This window comes from Chiloscyllium punctatum, chromosome 1, assembly GCF_047496795.1.
Source record: "Chiloscyllium punctatum isolate Juve2018m chromosome 1, sChiPun1.3, whole genome shotgun sequence".
Classification (NCBI taxonomy): domain Eukaryota; kingdom Metazoa; phylum Chordata; class Chondrichthyes; order Orectolobiformes; family Hemiscylliidae; genus Chiloscyllium; species Chiloscyllium punctatum.
Genome location: NC_092739.1, coordinates 140,821,474 through 140,843,960, shown reverse-complemented (window position 1 = coordinate 140,843,960; position 22,487 = coordinate 140,821,474). Strand labels below are relative to the sequence as shown.

Here is a 22,487-nt window from a genome sequence, read left to right as displayed (position 1 = left end):
TAATAACAGAAATCATAAATTTCTCAGGAATCTGTATACTCAAAATATTTAACTCATGGTAGGTATTTGTGGACAAACTCATGGGAACAAAATCTGTGGAAATATTAAAAAGAAGTGGATTTTTCAATTGGAGAAATAAAAGGTCAGCCTAGATGGATGTGATAAGGTTTCTGAATGACATTAGTCATTTGCAATAGTCTTAAGATGGAATTGTCTGGAAGGTCGATGGAGTTACAATGACGTGCAATACTTGCTATGATGTGCAAAAGTAGAGAGAGGTTTGAGGACAAATGCCACAGAATACTTTGAGGTTTAGAGTCAAACTCAGTTGTTCTGAATCTGAATCCCTCCCTCTCCCTGTCTGAGACTGAAACAGAGTCCTCACAATCTTCGTGTCATATTTGATGCCGAGATGAACTTCAGACCTGATGTCTATACTTTCATGCACTTCATACTTTCATGAACTTCAGACCTGATGTCTCTCCTACCCAGCTGCCTTGATAACATTGATTACTTCACCCACACCCCTGCTCATCTTTTGCTGATTGCATTATTAATGCCTTATCTATCTCGGGCTTCATCATTTCAATGCACAGTTGCCTGGTCTCCAACATTTTACCTCTGTAGACTTAAGACCATCCAAAATGCTGTTGCCTGTATTCCTACTTACAACAAGCTCAGTTTCCCTATCTCGCCTGTCCTCACTGTCCTAAATTAGCTCTTGTTCAAGAATCAAGTTTTAAATTTCTGAAGTTCTCATTCTTATTCTCAACTCCCTCCTTGGCCTTGCCCCTGCCTACGACTATCTAGTTAAAAATCACACAACACCAGGTTATAGTCCAACAGGTTTAATTGGAAGCACTAGCTTTTGGAGCGACGCTCCTTCATCAGGACTACCACCTGATGAAGGAGCGTCGCTCCGAAAGCTAGTGTGCTTCCAATTAAACCTGTTGGACCATAACCTGATGTTGTGTGATTTTTAACTTTGTACACCCCAGTCCAACATTGGCATCTCCAAATCATTACGACTATCTATCATCTCTTACAGTTCCACAACTCCCAGATATATCTAGACTCATCTAAATGACACCTGTGCAGGAACTCTGATTTTAATTGTTCTGCTCTTGGTAGCTGTGCCTTGAGACAGTTAGGACCTAGTCACTGAAATTTCCTCTCTGAACTTCTCTGCTTCTCTAACTTTCCTTCTTTTATCAAGACCATCCTTAAATTTTATATATTTCACCAAGCATTTGCCCATCTGACCTGACAGCTTGGTATTTAATTTTGCTTCATAGCACATTTGTGAAGTGTCTTGGAAATTTCATGCTATTACACTATATAAGTAGTTTTTATATTTATATTGACAATACTGCATTTGAGCATGACTTTTGTTATGATCTGATAAGGGATTGGTAACATTTAATGAAATCCAGACACCTTGTTTTAACCAATTGATCTTACCATATTCAATATAAAAGACTTAAATATTAACTTGACAATGTGGTTTATAACAAACATGGTGGCTCAGTGGTTAGCACTCCTGTCCCACAGCACCAGGAACCCGGGTTTGATCCCAGCCTCAGGTGGCTGTCTGTATGGAATTAGTACATTCTCCCCATGTCTGTGTGGGTTTCTTCTTTGTGCTCTGGTTTTCTCTCACAGTCCAAAGGTGTGCAGGTTAGGTAGATTGGCCATGCTAAATTGCCCATAGTGTCCTGGGATGTGCAGGCTAGGTGTATTAGCATGGGCAATGCAGTGTTACAGGATTGAGTGCGGGATGGGTCTTTGAAGGCATGGTGTGGACTCAAAGGGCCGAATGGCCTGCTTCCACATTGTAGGGAATCTATAATTCTAACAATATATGTCATACATTCAGCGTTACTTCTTACTCCCGGGAAAATTCTCTAATAAGATCCATGAATCTTAAAAGGTTTTTACTTCTGTAGGACATCTGTAAGTATATCACAGTCCTCTGGAAATGTTCTTCAGCTTCAGCTGCTCTCAACAGGAGGAATATGCATTTACTCTGTTTTGACTAAGGAGGTCCCAGACCATGGCTGTTGTCACTTTTTCAATATTTACAAGTTTGCTTTCCTTTGTAATGAGGTCTAGTTTGGATTCTGCCACTAGCTTCAAACGAAGCAGTTTACCAGCTTTCATTTCTCGAAAGATGCAAAAACAGATGAAGCCTCACTGCCTTCCACAGCATGGGCCATGGGAAAGTCAGTGTTTTACTCTGCTTATAGTATAGATCAAAATGACATTTATTTTGAAAATGACCAAGGTCCAAACTTCAACTAAAAACTTCTCCCAGCAAAATTTGGAAATTTACTGACCTTCACCCATCCCCTGATAGCACAGCCTGCTTTGGGCTAAGTGAACACAGCTGCCATTTTCCTTGAGTTCCATCTGTTCTATTCTCATTTTATTAAACAAAGAAGGATTGATTGCCTTTAGAGAAGACCTTACCTGTTCTGGCCTATACGTGACTCCAATCCCACACCCACATCTCTTGAATGAACTTTTTTTAAAAAAAACTGCTTTTATTTTAGCATTTTAATTACCTTCCCTGTCTATATTTTTTAAAAAAATTGCTATCAACAATTTTTATTCAAAACCAGTAGTTAAAAAAAGCTGAAAATACAAAGCCACAGAATGGAAAAAAAAGACAAACTTCAGAAACAGGTCTTAATGTAACATGTTTAGAAGTTCACAGTATATAATTCTCACTCTCACCCTTCTCCTCAAATTCACTTTCATCTCCAACTGTAGCATCCCGTTCTTGCTGGTACTCAGATACCAGGTCATTCAGGTTACTCTCAGTCTCACTAAACACCATCTCATCCATGCCCTCACCAGCGTACCAATGCAAGAAAGCTCTCCTCTGGAACATAGCACAAACCACTCAGGGATGCGTTTAAACAGCTCCTGGACGGCTGTACTGTTGCCAAAATAAAGTTGCCAGATATCTTAAGGCTTCTAGGTGAGATGTTACAATTAGCTTCTTAACATTACTGGCAATCCAATTAACAAAATACATGCTACTTTTGTTCTGGACTTCCAAAATCTATTTATCCACTTCTTTCATGGACATACGGCCTCAGAAAATGGCAGCAACAGTCAGGTAGCAGCCATGCCAAAGGTCAGAGGCTGCCATCATGTTCGTAGTGGTCAGAGCATTGAGTATAGGAGTTGAGAGGTCACATTGCGGCTGTACAGGACATTGCTTAGGACACTTTTGGAATAGTGTGAGCAATTCTGGTCTCCCTCCTATTGGAAGATTGTGAAACTTGAAAGGGTTCAGAAAAGATTTACAAAGATATTGCTAGGTTTGGAGGGTTCAAGCTACAATGAAAGGCTGAATAAGCTGAGGCTTTTTTCCCTGGTGCATCGGAGGCTGAGGGGTGACCTTATAGAGGTTTATAAAACCTTGAGGGGCATGGAAGGGTAAATAGACAAGGTCAAGAGTGTGGTGCTGGAAAAGCACAGCAGGTCAGGCAGCATCTGAGGGGCAAGAAAATCAACATTTTGGGCAAAAGCCCTTCACCTAAATAGACAAGGTCTGTTCCCTGGGTTGGGGGAATCCTGAACTCGAGGGCATAGGTTAAGGATGAGAGCATCTGGATGGGTATATGAATAGGAATAGGAAGGGTTTAGAGGGGTATGGGCCAAATGCTGGCAAATGGGACTAGATTAATTTAGGAAATCTGGTCAGCATGGATGAGTTAGACCGAAGGTTCAGATACTGTGTGGGCACAATACTGCAGGCTGCTACGGCTGGTCAGAGGAGCAAAACCGTGAAGAGATGTAGTCGGGGGGAGGCACCATGTTCACTGCTAGTTTACATAGGTCAGCATTGAGCTGACTGAAGAAATGCTGACAGATTGTTACACTGCTCATGGTGGCTAACATTAGTTGGAGTTGTGAGTTTAAGGGTATGGAAACAGTTGTCAGTACACAAGCTGATGGACAGACAGGGTGGCATTATAGGGTTCTACTACCATGCCTGACACTTTTGGTGAAGGCACATCACTGAAAGTATTCATGATTTTGTCATGATATTCTTCATGGATTTCACTGATAAGCAGTGTACCCATGCCAGAGCCAGAGCTAGTACCGCCACCCAATGACTGAGTCATCTGGAATCCCTGGAGGCAATCTCATCCCTCAGCCTCCTTTCTCACCACATCCAGAACAGAGTCAATTAATTCAGCTCCATTAGTGTAAGGTTCTTTGGCCCAATTGTTACCAACACAATTTTGTCCAAACTCAAAGTTATCTGGACTGGAAATTTGCCCAAAGGTGCTGAGCAAACCAAGCTCCAAATCCATAAGAATTGCTCGGGATACGTATTTACCATCTGTAGCCTCATTATAATACACATTAATCCTTTCCAGCTGTAGATCACTGTCTCCATGATAGGCTACAGTGGGATCAATGTCATGCTCATCACTGACTTCCCAGGACTTAGCTCCGATCTGGTTTCCACACTGACCTGCTTGAAGATGCACAATCTCTCTCCTCTTCCCACCTTCACCAAAACCTCATGACCTTCCCTGTCCATTAAGCTCTTGACACAGGAGAGACCTAATGCTTAAGCTTAACAATACATTTTAAGCTTGTTTTAATTGCTCCATAACCCATTTTTACAGTTAAAAATGAATTCTTAAAATAATTCTTAAAATATTATATTCTAAAATACATGAGCCAAAAATTCACAATACTTCACATTACCATACATCGGTTTAGATTTAGTTTTTTTTATTGTCATGTGGACTCAAGTACAGAATGTAGGAGTACATTGAAAAGTGTATAATGTCAACCCACAAGGTGTCATCTTAGGTCCAAGTTCCTAGGTACAGAATCATAACAACAAGATAGAAAGAACAAGGTTAAAAGTTAAACTACAGTAATGTTTAGTGTTAAGTAGAAAAATAAAGAAATGAAGCTAAAGTCAAACAGTACAATCCTTTGAAAGTGCTTAGTCATGCTGGGACTGCACTTGCTACAGTGGCTCGATCTCCTCCTCTTTGCCATGCTTTCCCCACACAGTCCACTCTAGGAGACCCCGCACCAGGCCTACCACACTACCGCTGAAGCAACTGTTGCTCGCATCGATCCACCCGGAGTATCGATTCTGGCCGGCCGTATTGCCGCAGCCGACTGACACCGACAGCCGAGGCTGCCTTCTCTGGTGACTGCTGAGGCTGCCCTGCTGTTGCCACCATCTGAAAAGCCAATGCTGCTGCCACCATATGAGTGTAATTTTGGTGCATTAGTTAGAAAAGCTCACCTGGAAGCAGCCATTTTCACAAGAATTGTGCTAACGTAAACTTTGTCAATTTCTGGATGTCATAAAATAAGTAGAGATGAGAGAGGGCTTTTGGCACATTTTCTCACTTCCTTGTAGATATTTCTAGAGCTTTTGTGTCCACACCCTATCCAGAGACCATTTGTCAGCGTTGTTCAGAGTGATTTTCAGGCATCAATAGCTTGCTTTTATCACGTTTCTAAGGCTCATTCCTGCAGTCAGACTTGAAGAATCATTTTGAACATTTATTCATAGCTTGGACTATTTAGGGCAGATTGGAAAACAGCAAATGTGATGCCACTGTTTAAAAGAGGGGTTTGACAAAAGGCGGGCAACTATAGGCCCATTAGCTTAACTTCCGTAGTGGGAAATGCTTGAATTTATCATCAAGGAAGAAATAGCAAGACACCTGGATAGAAATTGTCCCAGCATGCAGATGCAGCATGAGTTCATGAAAGGCAGGCCATGTTTGATGAATTTGCTGGAATTTGAGCACATTACCAGCATGGTGGACCATGGGGAACTGGTGGATGTGGTGCACTGTATTTTTCAGAAGGCACTTGACAAGGTGCTGCACAAAAGGCTGCTGCATAAGATAAAGGTGCACGGCATAACAGGTAATGTATTAGCATGGATAGAAGATTGGTTAGTGGGGATAAATGGGTGATTTTTTGGTTGGCAATCAGTGGCTAGTGGTGTACCTCAGGGATCAGTGTTGGGACTGCAATTGTTTACAATTTATGTAGTGTTTCAGAGTTGGGGACCAAATGTTCTCTGGATGGAGTAGTGGACGCAAACGCTCCAGAAGGAAATGAGGACATGTGCCAAAAGTCCTCTCATGTCTCTGCTTGTCAAAGTTTGCAGATGACACTAAAATGAGTAGTAAAGTGTACAGAGGACTGTGGAAGTCTGCAGTGGGATATCAATAGGTTAAGTGAGAGGGCAAGGGTCTGGCAGATGGAGTAGTTAGTAAATGTGAGGTTATCCATTATGGAAGGAATAATAGCAAAATGGACTATTATTTAAATGGTGAAAAATTAAAGCATGCTGTTGTGCAGAGGGACCTGGATGTCCTTCTGCATGAATCACAAAAGTTAGTTTGCAGATGCAGCAGGTAATTAAGAAGGCAAATGGAATATTGTCCTTCATTGCAAGAGGGATGGAGTTCAAAAACAGGGAGGTTATGCTGCAACCAAAATGGGTGCTTGTAAGGACACACCTGGAGTATTGCGTGCAATTTTGATCTTCTCACTTGAGAAAGGATATACTGACACAGAGGAGGTTCACTATGTTGATTCTGGAGTTGAGGCATATGAGGACAGACTGAGTGGACTGGGACTAAATTCATTGGAATTTAGAACAATGAGGGAGGATCTTCTAGAAACATATAAAATTATGAAGTGAATAGATAAGATAGAAGCAGGGAGGTTGTTTCCGCTGATGGGTGCAACTAGAACTGGGGGACACAGCCTCAAAATAAGGGGGAGCAGATTTAGAACTGAGTTGAGGAGGAACGTCTTCACCCAAGGGTTGTGAATCTGTGGAATTCCCTGCCCAGTGAAGCAGTTGAGGTTACCTTGTTGTATGTTTTTAAAACAAAGATAGGTAGATTTTTGAACAGTAAATGAATTAAGGGTTATGGTGAGCGGGTGGGTAAGTGGAGCTGAATCTGTGAAAAGATCAGCCATGATCTTATTGAATGGTGGAGGAGGCTGAGGGGCCAGATGGTCTACTCCTGCTCCTATTTCTTATGTGCTTATGTTCTTACACTGAAAGTAAACTTCATGGCACTTTCTGAGTTTGCATATCTTCCTTCTGAATGGTAATGAGAACTGAATGTCAAGTTCAGGTTGAAGACTGGTTTTACTCTGCATCTTTTGCACTGTGCCCATAATACCTATTGACCATATCGCTTTATATTCTGTCTTGCTGTTGCTCTGCATTACTGAGTATGGTAGTATTGAGTTCGCTATTAGTCCCAGATGTCTTACTGCATCTTCCCCAGCTAGTTCAATGTCATTATTTAAAATGCCACATGCTGGACATACTTTATGTCCTACATTTTATCCAGTGAATTACAACTTGCACTTATCTGTATTGGATTTCATCTGCCATGGTCCTGCCCACTTTAAATGTTTATCTATTATTTGCTAATTCCTTTACTGCTTCAGCAAACTTCAATGCATCCCAATTAGCACTATCTGACTAATTTGTAATTGCAATTTTCAATCTTGGTTATTTATGTAGATTAGAAATAGTGAGGAAACAAATAATGATTCCTAGGACACTTCACTCAGAGCAGTTTCTCAACAGCTTGACATATTTCCCTAACTGGTGTCCGTCTGATTTGCGTGAACACCCACTATCTCAAAACTTTTCCAAATCAAGTCCTGCACTGAGAACTGTTGAGCAAACTGGTGCCTGAGAGAGTATGATGGGTTAATTTGGAGCTAAAATCTAGTTTGTCTTCAGTTTAGCAATTCATTGAAAAATACTTTTTGATTTAAGACAAGTTAAGTTTTATTCCATCCTTGAAATATCGGTATGTATGCAAACTGAGAGCAGGTCCAGCTTGTTAATGAACTGATGAAAGACTCCTATATGATGATGTTAGTGACATGTCAAGTGACACTAAACTTCCTTGTCTGCAACCACCCATTACAAGTGCTGACCTGTCAGTAGTATATTAGGCTCCTGGGCTGATAAAAGACAATTCCCTTCAGTGCTGAGGCTGATCACACACTCACAAAGGTGATCCTATAAGAGGATCCTATAAGTGTGTGACCTTAACACCTCCCCTTGGAACAGGTTGTTAACCAGTTTCCACTGCTGCACCAGGATCTTTGCTGGATCATACTGTGCCAATTTAAATCAAAACACCATGGGATAGGGGCAGAAATCGGCTATTTGGCTCATCAAGTCTATTCTGCTATTTGATCATGTCTGACGTATTTCTCAAATCCATTCTCCTGCCTTCTCCCTGTAAACCTAGATCCCCTTACTGGGATCTATCGCTAGGATCTATCAGAGATAGGGACTTAGCCCTATCTCTGGGATCTATCAAGAACACATCTATTTCTGTCTTAATGACACTCAATGACTTGGACTTCTACAGCCCTCTGGTAGCAATGAGTTCTACTGATTCACCACCCTCTGGCTGAAGAAATTCCCTCCCAATTCCTTTCTAACGGGCTGTCCCTTCAATCCGAGGCTGTGCCTTCGGATCTGAGACTTGCCTACAATTGGAAACATTTTCCCCATGGCTACTGTATCCAGGCCTCTCAATATTCTCCAAGTTTCAATCTCCCCTCGTTCTTCTAAACTACATTGAGTACAGACTCAGAGTCTTCAATCATTCCTCACGTGACAAGTCTTTCATCCCAAGATCCTTCTTATGAACCTCTTCTGGACCTTCACCTCAAGTACATGTTTCCTGAGATACTGCTGACAATATTCCAGAAATAGGAAATATTTAGAGGGATATGGGCCAAAAGCAGGCAATGGGACTGGTTTAGTTTGGGAAATGTGGCATAGATGAGTTGGCCTGAAGAGTCTGTTTCCATGCTATTTGACTCTCTGACTCTATAAATGCAGTGAGATCTAGCCCTTTCAAATTGAATGCAAACATTGCATTTGGTTTCTTAACTACCTACTGAACCTGCATGTTAACTTTAAGAGAAACCTGAACTCCTAAGTCCCCTTTGTGCTTCAGATTTCTGAAACCTTTGTCCATTTTGTCTTGCTTTTATTCTTCCTGCCAAAATGCATAACCTTACACTTTCCCACACTGTATTCCATCTGCCACTTCTTTACCCACTTTCCTTGCCTATTCAAGTCCTTCTGCAGCCTCCCCATTTCGTCAACACTACCCACCCCTCCATCTATCTTTGTTTTACCTTCAAGCTTAGCAACAAAGCCCTCAGTTCTTTCCTCTAGATTGTTCTTGTGTGTCATGAATAGTTATGGTCCCAACACTGACCCGGCAGAACTCCACTAGTTACTGGCTGTCATCCTGAAAAAAACCCTTTATCCACACTCTCTGCCTGTCAGCCAATTCTCCATCCATGCCAGTATCTTGCCCCTAACAGCATGTGCTCTTATCTTATTTAGCAGCCTCCAGCATCTTGTCTAAGGCCTTCTGGCAATCCAAATGAATCACATCCTTTGTCTAAATTGCTCATTACCTCGTGAAAGAATTCTAACAGATTTATCACACATGACCTCCCCTTGACAAAGCCATGCTGACTTAGCCCTATTTTCACATATCCCTCCTGATACATCACAATCTCATCATTAATTATGGATTCTTAAATCTTATCAATGACTGAGGTTATGCTAACAAGTCTGTAAGGTCCCGCCTTTTGCTTCCTCCGTTCTTAAACTGGGGTGTGACATTAGTCATTTTCCAGTCCTCTGGGACACTTTCTGACTCCAGTGATTCCTGAAAGATCACCACCAATGTCTCCACAATCTCCTCATCTAAGTCCATCAGAACTCTGGTCCGTAGTCTATCTGATCCATGTGATTTACCCACCTTCAGACCTTTCAGCATCTCCAATACCTTCTCTTTAATCTTGGCCAGTCCACTCATCTCTGCTCCCAATCTCTTGAGGTTCTGGTCAACTACTGGTATCTTTCACCATGAAGATTGATGCAAAGTATCTATTCAGTTCCTCTGCTATTTCTTTCTTACTCATTACTGCTTCTCCAGCTTCATTTTCCAGTGGTCCAATGTCACCTTTGCCACTCACTTACCTTTTATATATCTAAAATTTTTTTGCAATCTTCTCTGATATCACAAGTTAGCTTAGCCTCATATTTCATCTTCTCTCTTCTTACTATTTAATTAGTTATCCTAAATTGGTTTGTAATCTTCCCAATAACCTCCACCACTTTGTACGCTTTTTCTTTTGTTTTTATGCTGTCACTGACATCTCCTGTCAGCCATGGTTGCCTCGGTCCTCCCCTTGATATGTTTCTTCTTCCATGGGGTGAATTTCTACTGTGCTTCCAGAATTAACCCCAGAAATTCCTGCCATTGCTGCTCCACTGTCTTCCCTACTAGGCTCCCTTCCAATTGCACATTCAATGTGCCATAATGACTAGAGTGCAGTGGCTCTAACCTCCATAATCATGAAGTGCTTCGAGAGGCTAGTCATGACCCACACCAACTCCAGTCTCCCAGTCTGCCTTGATCCCCTACAATTTGCCTACTGACGTAACAGATCCACGTTATACATTAATGATCTAGACGAAGGAACTGAAGGCATTCTGGCCAAGTTTGCAGATGATACAAAGATAGGTAGAGGGACAGGTAGTATTAAGGAGGCGGGGAAGCTTCAGAAAGACTTAGGCTAGGAGAGTGGGCAAAAAAGTGGCAGATGGAATACAATATGGGAAAATGTGAGGTTATGCACTTTGGTAGGAAGAATAGAGGCACAGACTATCTTCTAAATGGGGAGAAAATTCAGAAGTCTGAAGTGCAAAGGGACTTGGGAGTTCTATCCAGGTTTCTCTTAAGGTAAACTTGCAGATTGAGTCTGTAGTTAGGAAGGCAAATACAATATTGGCATTTATTTTAAGAGGACTAGAATATAAAAGCAGGGATGTGCTTCTGAGGCTTTATAAAGCTCTGGTCAGACCATGTTTTGAGTACTGTGAGCAGTTTTGGACCCCATACTTCAGGAAGGATATATAGGCCTTGGACTGGGTCTAGAGGACATTCACAAGAATGATCCCAGGAATGAAAGACGGCACGGTGGCATAGTGGTTAACACTGCTACCTCACAGCACCAGGGACCCGGGTTCAATTCCCACCTCGGGCAACTGTCTGTGTGGAGTTTGCACATTCTCCCCATGTTTGCGTGGGTTTCCTCTGGATGCTCCGGTTTCCCCCCACAGTACAAAGATGTGCAGGTTAGGTGAATTGGCTATGCTAAATTGCCCGTAGTGTTAGGTGAAGGGGTAAATGTAGGGGAATGGGTCTGGGTGGGTTGCTCTTCGGAGGGTCGGTGTGGACTTGTTGGGCCGAAGGGTCTGTTTCCACACTGTAAGTAATATAATCTAATCTAATCGAACATATGAGGAATGTTTGAGGACTCTGGGTCAACACTTGATGGAATTTAGAAGGATGAGGGGGAATCTAATTGAAGCTTAAAAATTATTGAATGACCTGGATTGAGTGGATATTTGGAAGATGTTTCCAATGGTAGGAGAGACTAGGAACCAAAAGCATAGCCTTAGAATAAAGGAACGACCTTTTAGAATGGAGATAAGGAGATACTTCTTCAGCGAGAGAGTGGTGAATCTATGGAATTCACAGCCACAGAAGGCTGTGGAGGCCAGATCTTTGAGTATATTTAAGAATGAGATAGATAGATAGGTTCTTGAGTATGAAGGAGATCAGGGGTTATGGAAAGAAAGTGGGGGAATGGTGTTGAGAAACGTATCAGCCATGATCGAATGGGCTGAATGGCCTAATTTCTGCTCCTATGTCTGATGGTCTTATGGTCTTATGATAAGCTGAGTTATTTTGATGGTGGGATGGTATATTAGTTACCGCCTTATATATTTGCTCCCATACTCTGATTAGGAGTGGGCGACGTCACGGCACAATTTCACGAGCATGTCAAAATGAAGATGGCCAAGGAACCGGACAGCAGCAAATGTCCTGAGTGCTGAGCCTTGCAGGTAAGTCTGGGATGGGCAGTGTTGGGAGTGGGGATGGCTGGCTGTCATAAATGGAGGGAGGGTAAAGGTGGATGAACAGAGAACTATGGGATTGTTACACGGTTGCTATCTCTGTGGAGGTTAATCATGGTGCTGTGTGCATATAAAAAGGGAGCAGAAGTAGACCATTCAGCCCCTTGATGCTGCTTCGCCATTCAATAAGATCATAGCTGATCTGTTTATCTTTCAAATTCCACAATCCTATCTACCCTCGATTCCCCTGCCTGACAAGAATCTATCCACCCTTGACTTAAAAATATTCAAAAACCCCTTTGTCCACTGCCTTCTGACGCAAACAGTTCCAACATTGTATAGGCCTCTGAGAGAAAACAAAATGCTCCTTATCTCTGACCTGAAAGGGTGTCTCCTGATTTCAGACTGCGCTCCCCAGGTCTGAACTCACTCACAGGATGAAATATCCTCTCCATATTCACTTTGACAAAACCATTCAGGATACTTCAATCAAGGCCATAAGACCACAGACAATGGATCAGATATAGCCCATTAATTTCCTTTATGGAAAGGAATCTGCCATCCTTAACTGGTCTGACCTACACATGACTCCAGACCACAGCAAGATGGTTGACTCTTTACTGCCCTCTGGAAAATTAAGGGTGGGCAATAAATGATGGACCAACCAAAGATGCCCTCTTCCTGTGAATTAATGAAAATAATTGAGCTCCTCAAGTCCACTCTACCATTCAATGAGATGACGGTTGATCTGATAACCCTCAACTCCACTTCCTTGCCTTTTTTCCATTCCCTTTGATTCCCTTACTGATTAAAAATCTGCCTATCTCATCCTTGAATATTCTTAATTTCCCAGACTCAAAGTCTGCTGTGGTAAAGAATTCCTCCTTATCTCTGTCTTGAAAGGGTGACCCCTTACTTTGAGGTTACGCCCTCTGGACCTAGACTCTCCCAGAAGGGGAAATGTACATCTCAACACATCTACCCTTTCAAGTGCCCCAGAGGAAGGAATTAATGTGGGAAATGATAAGCAGACAATTACAAGAAGGGATAAAGAGTAGAGATCTCAGAGCATATCAGCAGACAAGACTAGAGTTTATAAATATAATAAAAGGGCAAAATATAAGGCACTGTATTTGAACAAAAAGATAAACTAGTCGTACAAATTGAGACAAATCAACATGACCCAGTGGCCATAACTGAGATGTGGCTGCAGGATGACCTAGATTAGGTCATGAATATTGAAGGATGTGTGACATTTAAGAAGGACAGGAAGCTAGAAAAAGGTAGAGGAGTGGCTCTGTTAATTCAAAATGAAATTCACACAAAAGAGAGTGGTGAGCTAAAGTCAGGAAATTAGGATACAGAAGCAGTCTGGGTACAGATGAGGAATGATAAAGGAAACAGAGCACTTGTGGGAGTTGAGTAATGGTGCCCGAACAAATCCCACATTATAGGACAGGGCATCAAGGAAAAAGTACTGAGAGCTTGTCTAAACAGTATGGAGATTATCATGGGGAATTTTAATGTAGTTATAGACCTGAAAAATCAAATGGAGAAAGTGGTCATAGAGTCATAGAGACATAAAGCACAGGAACAGATCCTTTGGTCCAGCTCGTCCATGCTGACCAGATATCCTAACCTAATCTAGTCCCATGTGCCAGCACTTGGCCCACAGCCCTCTAAACCCTTCCTATTCATATACCCATTTTGATGCCTTTTAAATGCAATAGTACCAGCCTCCATCACTTCCACTGGCAGCTCATTCCATACATGCACCACCATGTGTGTGAAAACATTGCCCCTTAGGTCCCTTTTATATCATTCTCCTCTCACTCCAAACCTATATCCTCTAATTCTGGACTATCCCACCCCAAGGAAAAGACCTTGCTATTTATCTTATCCATACCCCTTATGATTTTATAAACCTTGACAAGGGAACCCTCAGCCTCTGATGCTCCAGGTAAAACAACCCCAGCCTATTCAGCCTCTCCAACCCTGGCAACATCCTTGTAAGTCTTTTGTGAATGCTTTCAAGTTTCACAACATCCTTCTGACAGGAGGGAGACCAAAATTGCACACAGTATTCCAAAAGTGGCCTAACCAATGTCCTGTACAGCCGCAACATGACCTCCCAACTCCTATACACAATGGTCTGACCAATAAACAACAGAGTTGTTTTCTCTGGTTTGTTACCCGTGCCACATGCTAGTGAGACAACGAATAGATTGAGAGAGAGAGAGCATTTGAACACGTGACTACAGGGATGGTACAGGAGGGAGGGATTCAGATATCTGGATAATTGGGGCTCCTTCTGGGGTAAATTGGACCTCTATAAATGGCATGGACTACATCTGAACCAGAGGGTTATCAATATCCTGGGGTGGATATTTGTTAATGCTCTTTGGGAGCATTTAAACTAATTCAGCAGGGGGATGGGAACCTGAATTGTAGCTCCAGTGTACAGGAGATTGAAAGTAGTGAGATCATGAATAACGTTTCAAGGTCACAGGAGTGTACTGGCAGGCAGGAAGGTGATTTGAAGCATGTCTATTTCAATGCAAGGAGCATCTGGAATAAGGTAGGTGAACTTGCAGCATGGGTTGGTACCTGGGACTTCGATGTTGTGGCCATTTCGGAGACATGGATAGAGCAAGGACAGGAATGGTTGTTGCAGGTTCCAAGATTTAGATGTTTCAGTAAGAACAGAGAAGATGGTAAAAGAGGGGGAGGTGTGGCATTGTTAGTCAAGGACAGTATTACGGCGGCAGAAAGGATGCTTGATAAGGACTTGTCTACTGAGGTAGTATGGGCTGAGGTTAGAAACAGGAAAGGAGAGGTCACCCTGTTGGGAGTTTTCTATAGGCCTCCAAAAAGTTCCAGAAATGTTGCAGAAAGGATAGCAAAGGTGATCCTGGATAGGAGTGAAAGTGACAGCGTAGTTGTAATGGGTGCCTTTAACTTTCCAAATATTGACTGGAAACACTGGAGTTTGAGTACTTTAGATGGGTCAGTTTTTGTCCAATGTGTGCAGGAGAGTTTCCTGACACAGTATGTAGATAGGCCAAAAAGAGGCAACGCCACATTGGATTTGGTACCTGGCAATGAACCCCAGCCAAGTGTTAGATTTGGTGGTACGTGAGCACTTTGGTGATAGTGATCACAATTCGGTTATGTTTACTTTAGCTATAGAAAGGGATAGGTTTATACCACAGGGCAAGAGTTATAGTTGAGGAACAGGCAACTATAAGGCAATTAGGCAAGAATTGGGAGGCATAGGCTGAGGAAGGAAACTGCAGGGGATGGGCACAACTGAAATATGGAACTTATTTGATGAACAGCTACTGCCTGTCTTTAATAAGTATGTACCTGTCAGGCAGGGAGGAAGTGGTTGAGCGAAGGAACTGTGGTTGTTTACTAAAGAACTTGTATGTCTTGTCAAGAGGAAGGAGAAGGCTTACGTTAAGATGAGGCGTGAAGACTCAGGACACTTCAGAGTTGCAGGTTAGCCAGGAAGGACCTAAAGAAAGAACTAAGAAGAGCCAGGAGGTGACATGTGGTGTCTTTCGCAGGTAGGATCAAGGAAAACCCTAAAGCTTTCTGTAGGTATATCAGGAATCAAAGAATGACTAGAGTAAGATTAGGGCCGGTAGTGGGAAGTTGTGCATGGAGTCCGAAGAGATAGGAGAGGTGCTAAATGAATATTTTTCATCAGTATTCATACAGGAAAAAGATAATGTTGTCGAGGAGGATACTGACATACAGGCTATCAGACTAGATGGGATTGAGGTTCATAAGGAGGAGGTGTTAGCAATTTTGGAAAGTGTGAAAATAGATAAGTCCCCTGGAATTTATCCTAAGATTCTCTGGGAAGCTACGGAGGAAAACATAGAGCCTTTGGCTTTGATCTTTATGTCGTCATTGTCTATAGGAATAGTACCAGAAGACTGGAGGATAGCAAATGTTGTTGCCTTGTTCAAGAAGGGGAGTAGAGACAACCCTGGTAATTATAGACCAGTGAGCCTTTCTTCGGTTGTGGGTCAAGTGTTGGAAAGGATAATATGAGATAGGATTTATAATCATCGAGAAAGGAATAAGCTGATTAGGAATAGTCAACATGGTTTTGTGAAGGGTAGGTCATGCCTCACAAGCCTTGTTGAGTTCTTTGAGAAGGTGACCAAACAGGTGGATGAGAGTAAAGTGGTTGATATATTGCGTATATGGATTTCAGTAAGGCATTTGATAAGATTTTCCACTGTAGATTATTGCAGAAAATATGGAGGCATGGGATTGAGGATGATTTAACGGTTTGGATCAGAAATTGGCTCTCTGAAAGAAGCCAGAGGATGGGAAATGTTCATCCTGGAGTTGTTACTAGTGGTGTACCACAAGGATCTGTTTTGGGGCCACTGCTGTTTGTCATTTTTGTAAATGATCTGGATGAGGGGGTAGAAGGATGGGTTAGTAAATTTGCGGATGACACTAAAGTCAGTGGAGTTGTGGATCATGCAGAGGATGTTGCAAGTTAAGAGAGACATAGATAAGCTGCAGAGCTGGGCTGAGAGGTGGCAAATGGAGTTTAATGTGGAAAAGTGTGAGGTGATTCACTTTGGAAGGAGTAACAAGTGCAGAGTACTGGGCGAATGGTAAGATTCTTGGTAGTGTAGATGAGCAGAGAGATCTCGGTGTCCATTTGCATAGATCCCTGAAAGTTGCTACCCAGATTAAGAAGGCATTACAGTGTGTTGAGTTTTATTGGTAGAGGGATTGAGTTTCGGAGCCATGAGGTCATGTTGCAGCTGTACAAAACTCTGGTGCAGTCGCACTTGCAGTATTGCGTACAGTTCTGTTCACCGCACAATAAGAAGAACGTGGAAGCATTGGAAAGGGCACAGAGGAGATTTACCTGGATGTTGCCTGGTATGCAGGGAAGCTGTTATGAGGAAAGGCTGAGGGACTTGAGGTGTTTTCATCAGAGAGAAGAATGTTAAGAGGTGACTTAATAGAGAAATACATGATAATCAGAGGATTAGATATGGTGGACAGTGAGAGCCTTTTTCCTTGGATGGTGATGGCTAGCCTGAGAGGACTTAGCTTTAAATTGAAGAGTGATAGATATAGGACAGATGTCCGAGGTAGGTTCTTTACTCAGAGAGTAGTAAGGGCATGGAATGCCCTGCCTTCAACAGTAGCAGACTCGCCAACTTTAAGGGCATTTAAATGGTCATTTGATAAATATATGGATGATAATGGAGTCGTGCAGATTAGATGGGCTTCAAATTGGTTTCAAAGGTCAGTGCAACATCGAGGGCCGAAGGGCCTGTACTGCACTGGAATGTTCTATGGTTTATAAAGGAAAACATACCAAACGTCGCCTTCATTATTCCATCCATCTGTGACTCCAGTCGAGATGATGAATTCATTGAATCTTTTTGGGACAATTTCTTCGACCAGTATGTTCTGGCACCAACCACAGAGTAGATGATACTCAACCTGACTTTGACCAACAAAGTAGGTTTGATTACTGACTTCAGAGTGGGTAGCAGGGACATACAATGTGATTGAACTTGACACATAATATAAGGAACAGAAGTGTGGGTCAAGACTACTATTTTGAATTTAATTATAAACTTTAATTAAAAGCTCGCAAAAGTGAACTGGCCCTTTAGGTTAAAGAGTAGGTCAGTAGGGACGAAGTGGCAAATGTTTAAGGGGATATTCCAGAATGCATAGAATAGATATCCAAAAAACAAGATTTTTTAAAAATCAGAAAAAAAATCAAATGGGTGGACCTATGTTGAACTATGGGGAACTAAGTTCAAAGAAAAGAGATATTAATTGTGCAAAGCTGGGTAGCAGATCAGAATGTTGGACAGAATTTACAAAAAGGAAAGAATTACTAAAAAGAAGCATATTATCTCATTGGTTGCAGAGCCCTGAAATGCAGAGAGATCTGGGTGTCAGAGTGCATAAATTGCAGGTTAGTATGCAGTCATAATAAGTAATTAGGAAAGCAAATAGAATGTTATGGTTTATTGTGAGGGGAATTAAATGCAGGAGTAGAAGGTTATGCTTCAGCTATACAGCACACAGGTAAGACCGTATTTGGAGTAATGTGTACAGTACTGGTCACCATATTTTTAGGAAGGTATTAATACATTGAAAGCAATTCAGAGACTAATACCTGGACTGAGTGGATTGCCTTATGGAGAAAACCAGACCAGTTATGCCTGTATCGACTGGAGTTTAGAAATGTCAGAGCTGACGTAATTGAGTCATGTGAGATCCTGAGGGGACTTGATTGGCTGAGTGTGGGAAGAACTTTTCCTTTTGTGGGAGAATCTAGAAATAAATAGTCATAGTTTAAAAATAAGGAGTTGCTAATTTATGACAGAGATGAGGAGAAAAAGTTTTCTCAGAGGGTTGTGAATTGGTGGAATTTCCTTCCTCAAAACTGGGTGGATGTAGAATCTTTAAGTATTTTTAAGATAGGCGCAGATAGATATTGAATGCCAAGGAGTGAAAGACTATTGGGAGTATGCAGGAAGATAGGTTTGAGTTTAAAATCATTTCAGCCACGATCTATTGAATAATGTAATGGACTTGAAGGGTAGAGTGGCCTTCCCTTGCTCCTTAATCATGTATTTGTATTCAGGATGCAATCCTAGTCATCCTATAGCCATGTCTCCGTAATGGTATGGAGTTATTCACTTCAATGTGCACATGTTCAGTTTGTTTTTAGAATCTGAAAATCTAGATATTACTTAAAGAATGAATCCACAACATTCACAGTTCCAATAAAAAAAACACTTTACACGGAATTCAAGAATGTGAATACTAATAACCACATTCCTTAAATAGTCAGTTATGTTATCCATGTTAAATGTACAATTAACACATTTGCTTATACTATAAACCAGTTTTCCTAAACCAACTTTGACACTCTATGTCCATTTGAATTAGAACCATTATTAGCAAGGTTAGATCTCATGGAATACAGGGAGAACTAGCCATTTGGATACAGAACTGGCTTAAAGGTAGAAGACAGAGGGTGGTGGTGGAGGGTTGTTTTTCAGACTGGAGGCCTGTGTCCAGTGGAGTGCCACAAGGATCAGTGCTGGGTTCCTCTACTTTTTGTCATTTACATAAATGCGAGCATAAGAGGCACAGTTAGCAAGTTTGCAGATGACACCAAAATTGGAGGTGTAGTGAACAGTGAAGAGGGTTACCTCAGATTACAACGAGATCTTGACCAGATGGGCCAATGGGCTGAGAAGTGGCAGATGGAGTTTAATTCAGTTAAATGTGAAGTGCTGCATTTTTGGAAAGCAAATCTTAGCAGAGCTTATACACTTAATGGTAAGGTCCTAGGGAGTGTTGCTGAACAAAGAGACCTTGGAGTGCAGGTTCATAGCTCCTTGAAAGGGAGTCGCAGGTAGATAGGATAGTGAAGGCGGCGTTTGGTATGCTTTCCTTTATTGGTCAGAGTATTGAGTACAGGAGTTGGGAGGTCATGTTGCAGCGTACAGGACATTGGCTCGGCCACTGTTGGAATATTGCGTGCAATTCTGGTCTCCTTCCTATCGGAAAGATATTGTGATACTTGAAAGGGTTCAGGAAAGATTTACAAGGATGTTGCCAGGGTTGGAGGATCTGAGCTAGAGGGAGAGGCTGAACAGGCTGGGGCTGTTTTCCCTGGAGTATTGGAGGCTGAGGGGTGACCTTATAGAGGATTACAAAAGTATGAGGGGCATGGATAGTATAAATAGACCAAGTCTTTTCCCTGGGGCAGGGGAGTCCAGAACTAGAGGGCATAGATTTAGGGTGAGAGGGAAAAGATATAAAAGAGACCTAAGGGGCAACTTTTTCATGCAGTGGGTGGTAAGTGTATGGAATGAGCTGCCAGAGGAAGTGGTGGAGGCTGGTACAATTGCAACATTTAAGAGGCATTTGGATGGGCATATGAATAGGAAGTGTTTGGAGGGATATGGGCCGTGTGCTGGCAGGTGAAACTAACTTGGGTTGGGATATCTGGTTGGCATGGACAGGTTGGACTGAAGGGTCTGTTTCCATGCTGCATGACTCTATGACTCTATTCAAGGCAGATGCATATTCAAAATTGGAAGTTGAAACACTAGGTCTGAATACAATTAAAAGATTTGTTTAAGTGTTGGGATTTCTTGGGCCTTCCACATAATTCTTGAGGAGATGTCGCTGTCATGGTAATTTGGAGGCTAATGATCTGGGGCATGGATTCAAAATGCACCATGGCAGTTGGTGAGATTTAAATTCAATTAATAAGATCTAGAATTGGAAGCTGGTTTCAGTGAATGTGGCCATGGTGCTATCAACAACTATCATAAAAACAGATCTGGTACACACGTCCTTTAGGGAAAGAAATCTTCCATCCTTACCTGGTCTGGTCTACATGTGAGTCCAGACCTGCTGTCATGTCGTTGACTTGTAACTGCTCTCTGAAATGGCTAAATGAGCTAGTCAGTCAGTCGAGGGCAATTAAGGATAGACAATAAATGCCAGGCTTGCTTGTGATGCCCACATGGAAGAATTAACAAAGGCTGTCAATTCAAATATCCTCCAAGTACTACACAGTTCTAAACTCTGCACCCAGCACTGGCATTGCTCCCCATTTAAAGCCTAACCATCTGAGGTTAGAACTCTGCCGATTCTGGCATTCGTTCTTTCTTGAATCTTGGATATGAAACAATTTTAGCCAGCATTCAAATAAAAGCAAGTGAAAATGGATATTTCCTGCAACAAGCTTAATCAAACCTAAAGCCTTGCTTGAGACCAGAGTCACACCAGTAATTACCTCCTTATTGATCCTTTGCTATTTGATTGTTTATCTCGCAGGTTGAGACAACTTGGTCACATGATCAATTACTGAAAGCCAGGTGTTTTGTCAGAAATAACCTCCGAGGCAAACCTAATTCTTAAAGGGGCATCATCCCACTTTTGTTTGCCCTGAAATCACACAGACATATGATTTAGGAGCTGGACTAGGCCATTCAGAATCAGTGAATCACAGAAATGTGATGGTACAGAAGGAGGACATTCAGCCTGTTGTGTCTGCACTGGCTTGTTAAATGAGTGTCATTAACTAGTACCAATCTCATGCTTTTTTCCCAAATTCTTGCATTTTATTTTTATCCAAATATTTGCTATTACATCAACTGAACCTGTCTTTATCTCACTTCTAGGCAGTGTATTCCATAGCCTTACTACTTACTGAGTTGGAATATTTTTCTTAACTTTACCCTTGCTTCTTTAGTAGATTACTTTAAATCTATATCCCAATGTCATTGTTCCTTTTACGATTGAGAATAATTTATCTCTGTCCACTCTATCCAGCTATAGAACACAAAGACAGGCCCTCTGGCCTAAAATGGTTCACGCCAACCAAAATGTCCATCCACGCTAACCCTATTTCCCTGACTTGGTCCTTATCCTTCTAATCCTTTTCTATCCATGTATTTGTCCAAGTGCCTTTTAAATGCTGTTAATGTATCCACCTCAACCACTTCCGCTGGCAGCTTAATCCATATGCATACCACCCTCTCTGTTAAAAGATGTTGCCCCTCAGGTTCCCTTTTGTTCTTCCCCCTCTAACCTTAAACTTATGCCCTCTCGTCTTTGATTCCCCAACCTTGGGAAAAAGACTGAGTGTATTCACCCTTACCATGCCTCTCATGATCTTATACATTCTATGAGTTCCACTCTCAGTCTCCTACACTCTAAAGAAAAAAGTCCTAGTTTGTCCAACTCAGACCGTTGAGTCCTGACAACATCCTTGTAAATTTCTTCTGCACTCTTTCCAGTTTAATAACATCTTTCCTATAGCAAGGTGACCAAAACTGAGCACAATACTCCAAGTATGGTCTCACTAACGTCCTGTACAATTGCAACATAACTTCCCTATTTCTATACTCAATGCCCTAACTGATGAAGACCAGTGTGCCAAAAGCCTTTTTCACTGCCCTGTCTATCTGTGACTCCCTTTCAGAGAGCTATGCATCTGAACTCCAAACTCTGTCTTTTCCACTACATTCCTTAAGGCCCTACCATTCACCATGAAACTCCCACCTTGTTTTGATTTTTCAAAATGCAAGACCTCATAGTTATCTATGTTAAACTCCATTTGCCATTTCTTGGCCCACTTCTCCAGCCGATCAAGGTCCTGCTGCAATTTCTGACAACCTTCCTCACTGTCCATGATACCACCTATTTTTGTGTCATCATGCCTTGCACATTCTCACCCAAGATGTGGAGGTGCCGCTGTTGGACTTAGTCATAGAGTCATAGATATGTACAGCATGGAAACAGACCCTTTGGTCCAACCCATCCATGCCGACCAGATATCCCAATCCAACCTAGTCCCACCTGCCAGCACCCAGCCCATATCCCTCCAAACCATTCCTATTCATATACTCACCCAAATGACTCTTAAATGTTGCAATTG

General features: G+C 41.9%; 1 pseudogene; it reads right to left on the bottom strand.

Annotated features, from left to right (window-relative positions):
* Nucleotides 1-2,710: 2,710 nt before the first annotated feature.
* Nucleotides 2,711-5,255, bottom strand: LOC140479998 (tubulin beta-4 chain-like; annotated as a pseudogene).
* Between the last annotated feature and the right edge of the window lie 17,232 nt (nt 5,256-22,487).